This window comes from Staurois parvus, unplaced genomic scaffold (assembly GCF_062004578.1).
Source record: "Staurois parvus isolate SC_StPar_1 unplaced genomic scaffold, SC_StPar_1.0 ptg000611l, whole genome shotgun sequence".
Taxonomy (NCBI): domain Eukaryota; kingdom Metazoa; phylum Chordata; class Amphibia; order Anura; family Ranidae; genus Staurois; species Staurois parvus.
In genome coordinates, this window is record NW_028318407.1 from 493487 (window position 1) to 502500 (window position 9014).

The 9014-nt window shown below is 48.4% G+C and overlaps 1 protein-coding gene and 1 pseudogene across 1 annotated transcript in view; both read right to left on the bottom strand.

The window, feature by feature from the left end:
* LOC149449593 (cytosolic phospholipase A2 gamma-like) overlaps window positions 1–9014 on the bottom strand; it is a 109543-nt gene that overhangs the window by 65116 nt on the left and 35413 nt on the right. The gene's annotated exons all lie outside the window — the stretch shown is intronic.
* LOC149449594 (U2 spliceosomal RNA) lies at window positions 8674–8791 on the bottom strand (annotated as a pseudogene).

The window sequence follows — 9014 nt, forward strand, 5'->3', positions numbered from 1 at the left end:
AGCAAGATGACTGAATGATCAAAAGCAATGTCAAACTGGCCAAAACACTCAATTTCAGTGGGGGTTGAATAATTTTGGACACAACTGTATATTTTTTATAGCTGAAAGTAAAAAAATATTGTTTTTCTTCAAAGTTTTTGGCCTTTTTTTGTTTATAGCGTGAAAAATAAAAAGCGCACAGGTGATCAAATTACACCGAAAGAAAGCTCTATTTGTGTGAAAAAAAGGACATAAATTCCATTTGGGTGCAGCGTTGCATGACTGCGCAATTATCAGTTGAATTAGTGCAGCGCCGAGTAGCAAAAAGAGGCGTGGTCATTAAGGGGGTAAATCCTCAGGAGGGCGAGGGGTTAATATGCACTTATTTGGTGGTGGTTATATTTAGCTGTGTGATTTGGTTTGCGCTCTTTGTGATTTGTATATTTATCACATTTTTATTATTATCTTGAGTAGAGATGAGCGAATCGAAGTAGGCAAAGTGGAATTCGTTTCGAATATTAGGAAAATTTAAATTCGCGTCGAATCCGAAAATAAGCAGACTTCGGATGCGCGAATCGAAATTTTTCCTAAAATGGCGGCGACATGTGCGGCGACGGAGCGGGGATGTCTGGGAAGGCGCGCAGACAAGGCGCGCTGACCCATAATGCATTAATTCATGACATGTGATCGCATTAGCCAATCAGCAGCCAGCCAGCACGCACAGTGTAATAGTCGAGCTATAAATGGCGGCCATTTTAGAATTCTCCATTTGCCTCCAGTCATTCAACAGAGGCAGACCTGGCTGTATTCAGGGAGAGAGTTAGGGACACAGAAACATTACTTAGGGCCACAGAAACGTTACTCAGGGCCACAGAAACGTTACTCAGGGACAGACACAGAATTCTTACTCAGGGACAGACACAGAACTGTTACTCAGGGACACAGAACTGTTACTCAGGGACACAGAACTGTTACTCGGGGACAGACACAGAATTGTTACTCGGGGACAGACACAGAATCGTTTAATTAAAGAGTATGTCAGACAACATGCAGAGGAGTGGCAGAGGAGGCAATGTTTTAGGAGCGAGCAGACGTGGCAGCAGAGGAAGGGGTCGAGGCAGCACTATTCGCAGCCAGAGGCCAGTGCTCCCGGTGTCATCCAGTACAGTGAGGAAGAGCTAACAGAGGGTGGTCAGGAATGGGGGGAGACATCCGCCTCTTCAGCAGCCAGGCAAAGAAGTAGTGGCGAGGAGAGTGGCTCGGTAGCCGGTGTAGAGACAGGTCTGTCTCCTGACCCACACGCAGCCGAGGGGGCTAGTAGTGAGGCGGAGACCCTAATTGATGATGATGAGGCTGATTGCACTTGGCAGCCTCGTCGTCATCAGGCTATTGCTTCCGCATCATCAGGAGAAGAGGGTGGCAGCTTGGCAGCGAGCAAAACAGTCGGTGGGTTGTCTCCATCGCCACACTCTGCCATGTGCCACTTTCAGGTCTCCTCACACTGCTGGTGTGTTCCATTTTTTGTCATAGGGTTCTGGCAGATTACGGGCCTCCCATAGCTGCTGCCAGGCCCCTAATCTGCCATGGGCCCCTGTACCGCCTCCTCATGCTGCTGCCAGGTCCAGGCGAACGTAGTCACACAGGGGAGGAACTTCTCAGTGTAATGAACAGAGAAATCGAGAGATGGCTGTCTCCGCGCAAACTGAAAATCGGAACCATGTTGACCGACAACGGAAAGAACATGGTGTCTGCTCTGCGTCAAGGAAGGTTATGCCATGCGCCATGCATGGCTCACGTGTTCAATCTGGTTGTCAATCGGTTCCTAAAATCCACCATCCCACTGCAAGACATCCTTAAAATGTCACGTAAACTTTGCATGCATTTCAGCCATTCCTACACCGCAAAGGACACCCTCCTTGAGCTGCAGCGGCAGAACGGAATTCCACAGCATCGCCTGATCTGCGACGTTGCAACAAGGTGGAATTCAACCCTACACATGGTAGACTGCCTTTACGAACAGCGAAAGGCCATCACCGATTTCCTGATGTTACAAGCGGATAAAGGTACTCCCCTGTGTAACTTCGATGTCAGCCATTGGCAGCTCATGCGTGACACCTGCCGCTTGCTCAGGCCCTTTGAGGAGGCCACGCTATTCGTGAGTCGGCAGGACTATGGGATGAACGACGTCATTCCTCTGTTGCACGTCCTGGAACAAATGCTGTTAACAATGGCTGGTCAGGGTGCGGTAGACGTGGCACACAGATCTCAACGCCACATGACCCCTGTGGTGGCAGGACAGGAAGAAGAGGAGGAGGTAGAGGAGGACATTTGTGCTCAGGAATTATTGAGTGAAAGGGGTGGTTTTTCCACTCAGCGGACAGGAGTGGAGGAGCAGGAGCATCTGGTAGAGGAGGAGGAGACAGAGGACCCAGACGCACCGTGGCAGTATGCTGTGGAGATGGAGGCAGGGAGTCCCTCGCATTCCTTGGCACAAATGGCCCATAGCATGCTCGCTTGCTTGCGTAGCGACAGCCGAATAATAACCATCAGACAGAGGGATGACTTTTGGCTGTCCACCTTGTTGGACCCTCGCTACCGTTCAAAAATGGTGGCCTTTCACACCTGCTGAGAGGGAGGCCAAAATAACGTACTATAAAAACCACCTATGTAGTCAGTTGGTCTCTGCCTTTGTGCGCCAACGTCCATCCTCAGACACTGTGGGCCCTGTGCGCTCGCGTTCCGCTGCCATGGCAGCAGGGGAGGGGTGGGGTGGTAGGAGCAGTGGCAGCTCCACCAGCAGCGGCTGCCTCAGTCTGCAGTCGATGATGAGTAGCTTTCTTCACCAGCGCAGTGAGGAAACTACTAACCAGCCGCAGCAGCAGCAGCATCAGGTGGACCTGGAGCAGGACCTCAAACAACAGGCTTGGGCCTACTTGGACAGCACCCTGCCAACAGAGGTAGACAATCCCCTTGACTACTGGGCAACGAAACTTGACCTTTGGCCCCAACTAGCTGAATTTGCCCTTGAAAGGCTGTCATGCCTGGCCAGTAGCGTGGCATCGGAGCGCGTGTTTAGTGCGGCAGGAGGTATTGTAACTCCGGAGGACACGACTGTCCACCCAAAGTGTGGAGAGACTCACGTTTGTGAAAATGAATCAGGCGTGGATTAGTCTGGATTTCAAACCACCAGTTCCTGACACAACTGACTAAATCCGCCATGAATCATGCCCCAAACATGTGCCACTTTCAAGTCTCCTCACACTGCTGGTGTGTTCCATTTTTTGACATAGGGTGCTGGCAGATTACGGGCCTCCCATAGCTGCTGCCAGGCCCCTAATCTGCCATGGGCCCCTGTACCGCCTCCTCATGCTGCTGCCAGGTCCACAGTGTCTCATGCCATGTGCCACTTTCAGGTCTCCTCACACTGCTGGTGTGTTCCATTTTTTGTCATAGGGTGCTGGCAGATTACGGGCCTCCCATAGCTGCTGCCAGGCCCCTAATCTGCCATGGGCCCCCGTACCGACTCCTCATGCTGCTGCCAGGCCCGTAATCTGTCATGGGCCCCTGTTGTCGCTTGTTGGCATATTCCGCTCGTTCAGATGCTCCTTCTCCTGCTACTCCTCTTCACGGATTCCGTCAGCAGTCTTTCTTGGAATCCGTTTCCAAGAGACAACAGTTTGCGAGCACGCACCAGACAGTGCAGAAACTGAACGTCCTCCTGTCCAAGTTGCTGCTGCCAGGCTCGTAATCTGTCATGCGCCCCTGTACCGCCTCCTCATGCTGCTGCCAGGTCCAGAGTGTGTCATGGGCCCCCGTACTGACTCCTCATGCAGCTGCCAGGCCCGTAATCTGTCATGGGCCCCTGTACCGCCTCCTCATGCTGCTGCCAGGTCCAGAGTGTGTCATGGGTCCCTGTACGGCCTCCCATTGCTGCTGTCTCCATCGCCAGACTCTGCCATGTGCCACTTTCAGGTCTCCTCACACTGCTGGTGGTTTCCATTTTGTCATAGGGTGCTGTATGGCCTCCCATTGCTGCTGCCTCCACCGCCACACTGTGGCTCCACACTCTGGTTTTGGCCCCGTGACTGCCCAAATGAGTGAAGTGTGCGGTGATTCTAAGATCGACGGCACTCATCTGCATGTCATACTGACTGTCAGTATTATTTCTCTTCCCCAGCAGACTCCAAGGGCATTTAAATTAAAGGTACAGTGTTCTGCACTAATATAAAGGCTCTCTGAAGCCTAGAAACACCCTTTTTATAAGTTAAATTCGCAGCGAATATATTCGACTCGAATCAAAATTTTTCCACGAATTCGCCGAATCGAATTTTTGAATACTTCGCTCATCTCTAATCTTGAGGTTTACAAATACTTGGGAGATTGATTAGACAGGAGATGGAGAGATACAAAGTATTTGTAAACCTCAATGTTTACAAACAATGTTACTTTGGTTATAAATATCGATCAGATGGGAGCTAGAGATACAAAGTAACATTGTAAACATTGAGGTTTACAGATACTTTGTATCTCTCCATCTCCTGTCTAATCAATCTCCCATCTGATCGATGTTTATTAAAAACAAACCAAACAAAACCAAAAACCAAAACATACTTTTTACCTCTGTACCATGTGTGAAAATTTATAAACGTTACTTTTATAAATATCGATCAGATGGGAGCTAGAGAGATACAAATGATATTTTGTATCTCTGGGAGAGAAAGATGCAAAGTATTTGTTAGTATTTATCTTCTGCAGCTAACAACCTCTAGAGCAGTGGTTCTTAACCTGGGTTTGATCGAACCCCAGGGGTTCGGTGAGTCAGTCTCGGGGGTTCGGCGGAGGTGACCCACACCCGACTCATATGATTTGTGATGACATGCCCAGTGGTCGGCAAGCCGCGGCTCTTGTGTGCCGGGCGCCCGCTCCCCTCCCTCCCTCCTCTCGGGCGGCAGGGACTCAAATGCAATGATTGGCCAGTCTCGCTGCCACTCACATCCTGATAGCCAGTGATTGGCTGTCAGGATGTGTGTAGGCGGGGCAGCGTGACGAACGTGAGAGGAGCTAGGCTCCTCTCACAGTTCACCCTGAAGACCGGAACGGCGCGGGAATACAGCGAGAGGAACACGCGGAGCAAAGGTAAGTGAATTGACACAGGGGGGACTTGGGGACTTAATATGGGGGATGAATTACTACATGGGGGGATGAATTACTACACGGGGGGATGAATTACTACACGGGGGGATGAATTACTACACGGGGGGATGGAATTACTACACGGGGGGATGGAATTACTACACGGGGGGATGGAATTACTACACGGGGGGATGAATTACTACATGGGGGGGATGAATTACTACATGGGGGGGATGAATTACTACATGGGGGGGATGAATTACTATAGGGGGGATGAATTACTATATGGGGGATGAATTACTATATGGGGGATGAATTACTATATGGGGGATGAATTACTATATGGGGGATGAATTACTATATGGGGGATGAATTACTATGGGGGATGAATTACTATGGGGGATGAATTACTATGGGGGATGAATTTTCATACAGTTTGTTACAACATATCTTTGCGAGCAATCCTTTGAGGATGCTGGACATAAAGACGAAGAAAAGGAACAGACTTTGTTACGAAAATGACATGAGAGTGGCACTTGCCAAGGTAATGCCGCGTATTTCTGAACTGGCCTCTGAAAGACAACAGCAGAAGTCGCACTGATTTGCGGTAAATATTCATTATTTTGTTTTTGTGTGAAAATCATGTTTTAATGGTTTTGTTCATTTTGTGCACCTATGTATAAATATATACCTATGTTTTGAATTTTAAAAATCATATTTTATTTTTCCAATTAAGAAGGGTTCGGTGAATGCGCATATGAAACTGGTGGGGTTCAGTACCTCCAAAAAGGTTAAGAACCACTGCTCTAGAGCTTCTGCATTTACACAGCAATTCCGGCTTTGATTAATTAGAACAGAATTGCTGTGGGGTAGGAGGGGATGCAGCAGGGGGGCAGAAGGACTGAACGTGCTACAAATGGGCACTATGACGACATTTTTCGGGGATGTGTGAAGCCAGTCCCATGTCCTAAACTAACACTAGTTATACTAAAATTGCATCTTTTCACATTTGTTGGCTTAAAAAAAAAAAAAAAAAGTAATCAAGGTACACTTCTATTAACCAAAGGCTTCACGTGTGCTCAGGAATACCAAAATACCAGCGTGAAAATCATTTTTCTGTGATTTGGGTTGGAGGATCTGATGCTTTTTATTGGTTCTCTAGAATTACACCCCATCCCCCATATACCTGCCCTGAGGTAGCGCTGTGCTGGGATTGCTCTGTTATCTGTCGATAGTTAAGCCGTGGGAAATCCACACAACTCCATTCACACAAATAGCCGCATGTTTTATTCCATTCACTGAGTCGTCGTCCCCCCCCCCCCCAGCAGTACATACCTCGGCGTGGAAATGGCGGATATATCGGTACAAATGGCACTTCTGTAAAGTGAAACACAGATAACATTTACAGGATGAAGGACAATATTGAAGAGTACACAAAATGTAGCAAAATAATTGACAGTTATTGCAGATTACCATTTAGTTAGTGATCTACCAATCTGCAGTGTCCAACTTTGTATCCATTCATCTGTCCATCTTTGCATCCATTCACGCCATACATCCTTCCATCTTTATATCCATTCATCCTTCCATCATTGCATCCATCTTTGTATGCATCCTTCCATTCATCTGTCCATCTTTGTATCCATTCACCCCTTCATCCTTCCTTCCTTGTATCCATTTGTCCATCTTTATATCCATTCATCCTTCCATCATTGCATCCATTCACCCCATCCATCTTTGTATGCATCCTTCCATTCATCTGTCCATCTTTGTATCCATTCACCCCTTAATCCTTCCTTCCTTCCTTGTATCCATTCATCAACTAAGCAGATTACACAAGTTGTTCATATCAATTAAATATTAAGACAAAGTTCCCTCCTTTATTTCCTTTGCCATGATTGGGTGTCCAATCCCAGGTTTCCCTTATTCACGAATATCCCTTTAAAAAGCTGAACTCTGCAGACACCCCCCTTGCTGTGAGGCTGCCCCCGGTACTGCAGGAGGGAATGCCGATTTAGGCTGAGGGTGACTTACCAGGAACTTTTGCTTACCTGATCCTCCACTCTGAAAGGTCCAGGTCTGGCGGTCTCTTCTCCCTCACGCTCTGGCATTTGACATCAAATACAAGACCATTAACCCTGCGTTGTATGTGAGAATGTGAAGGGACCGCCCACAAGCTGGAAAAATCAGGGTGAGGATTTAAGCGCCCACCAGTGGGGGAGCGAGGTACAAGGTCACCAAGTCCCCAATACAGTCTAGGCATAGAGCATTTAACCCTTGAAGTGTCGTGGCCGTCCCACTGCAAGGGGAGCTTCTTGTTTTCACCAGAGATACCATTTAGTAAATCATCCACATAGGGGTCGGTTTATAAAAAAAAAAAAAAAAATTGCATTGGATGTGAGGGTAATCAGAATCTGTAGCTCCCCCCCCCCCCCCACACATGGGGAAAAAAAAAAAAAGAAGGGGGGGGGGGGTACTTGCTCCTCTCCCACTCATTTCACTACAACTGACAGTTCCCTGACCCTTCAGGATTGTAAACCTTGGTGCCCAGAAACCTGGCTGACATCACTGATGATCTGATCATAGCCATAGACTGTCAATGATTTCACTTGGGGGCCCACTTGCTTGAGTACAATGTGAGGACTGTGGGTGGTGGGAACTGTGGTAGATGAACTGGCCAAATCTGACCATTTAGTTCTCCTGTTCAGCAAACAGCTTGGGTTGAGCTTACTTTTTTTTTTTCTTTTTTAAGTTCGCAAATGTGCGAAAAACGAAAAACCCGCAAGTGTTCACAAAAAAGTGCAAGTGCAAAACACCACACAAAAAGTGCACTTAGGGGTGTGCTTTGTCCTTCCCCCGAAGGGGATGGACCACTACCCTGATCCCCCGAGGCACGAAGCTCCTGACAGGGACAAGGTTCCCATTTGGTCCTCCTGGCCAAAAGGCCTGGTGGACCACCGTTCCTTGTGTCCAGCCGAAGCCGGACACTCAGTACTTGGTCAGGGGGCTCTCCCGAAGAGAAAACCCCCCAGGGACAGGGGAGGAAGGAACCAAAAGGCCACACATCCTCCCCCTAGACTTCAGGGCAGGCCCGCGGACCCACACCCTCCATCCTGTGAGAAAAACACACATAAGAGTGAAAGTGAAACAGTGGGAGAAAAATAAATTAAATAGAAAATAAAAAAGTGGTCGTGCCAAATTGTGCACTGACCAGGCCCTGAGGCCTGTAACAAAAATTGCCCAGAACTTAGCCAAAAGGCCCGGTCCTAGAGGCGCAGTGCAAAAAGTGTTTAAACTCTGTGACCTTGTGCTCTTTCGCAACGTGGGGTCCCACACCCAAGTGCTACTCAGAGCACCCCTGAGGCAACTACTCAGGGGGCACTGTGTTTGCGGACTTTCTGCCTTCCCGACCCCTGGCCAGACCAAGGTAGACCATTCAAATCAGGAGGAACTGGGTCCCTCTGACGTTCCAAAGGGGAATTACTTCCAGGCCCCAGCTACGTGTGGGCATCCCGGGTTCTGTTCCCCCTGTAATAGCCATTAGGACCCCCATCATACCAGCAGGGGTACTATACAACCGGTCATCCCCGCAAAGCTAGAATGACCATGGAGCACCCCCGCTGGACATTGATAAGAACAGATACTACACTTGATCTTAGCCAAAAGGCCGAGAAGCGGCCCAAACCTTATCCCCGATTTCTACAAAAACGAACTGGAAAAAAATAAAAATTTGGACACAGCTTGATGGTATTAAGCAACTTAGGGTGACATGGGTTCCTACAGGCAGGGTCAGTGGACTATTTTGCACCCTAGGCAAGACCAGCTACTTGCACCCACCCCTTGCAAAAATAAATCATTGCCTATGTTGGCTTTGTGTGGAGACTGACTAGGGAGCAGGGAAG